We start from the raw sequence: 602 nt of genomic DNA, 5'->3' as shown, positions 1-602 counted from the left end.
GGAAGCTGAGGTGGGAGGATTACCTGAGCCCAGGAGACAGAGGCTGCAGTGAGCTGAGATTGCACCACTGCACTCTAGCCTAGGCAACAGAGTAAGAATCTATCCCCCCAAAAAAGAAAAAAGAAAATAAATCACAGGACCAGGCAGATGTGGATGTATTCCAGGAGAACAGTGCTGTCCGGTGTTAAGTGGCCATGGTGCTGGCGTTGAATCTGAGGTCTGCTGTCTTTATTGAAAGCGAAGGTTATAAAGCAGATGTGGTGTTTGACAAAGAAAAAAGCAGAAAGGGAGGGTTAGTCACTGTTAGACTTGGGACACGGGACCAACCTGGGACTTTCCTTCAGGTGCGACCAGACAGGAAGAAAATGCAATGCCCTCACTTTGTCATTCAACATTCTTTAACTTCCTATTTCTGTTCTGGCTAAATCACCCGTTCTCATCCTTAGGGAAGCACTGGCCTATTAGAACCAGCCTGGAACGGGGTCCTGGTCTGTTCGAGGAGAGCTGCTGAGAAACCAGCAGAGACTCCAGGCCAAACCTGAGCCGAGGAGAAAGGGAACCGCAGAGAGAAGTCAAGTGGGGCTGGTGGCCTTGGTGGCTCT

This window comes from Sapajus apella, unplaced genomic scaffold, assembly GCF_009761245.1.
Source record: "Sapajus apella isolate SASKATOON/1434 unplaced genomic scaffold, GSC_monkey_1.0 scaffold168, whole genome shotgun sequence".
Taxonomy (NCBI): Eukaryota; Metazoa; Chordata; class Mammalia; order Primates; family Cebidae; genus Sapajus; species Sapajus apella.
The sequence above is the reverse complement of the archived record's forward strand: the minus strand, read 5'-3'. Positions refer to the sequence as shown.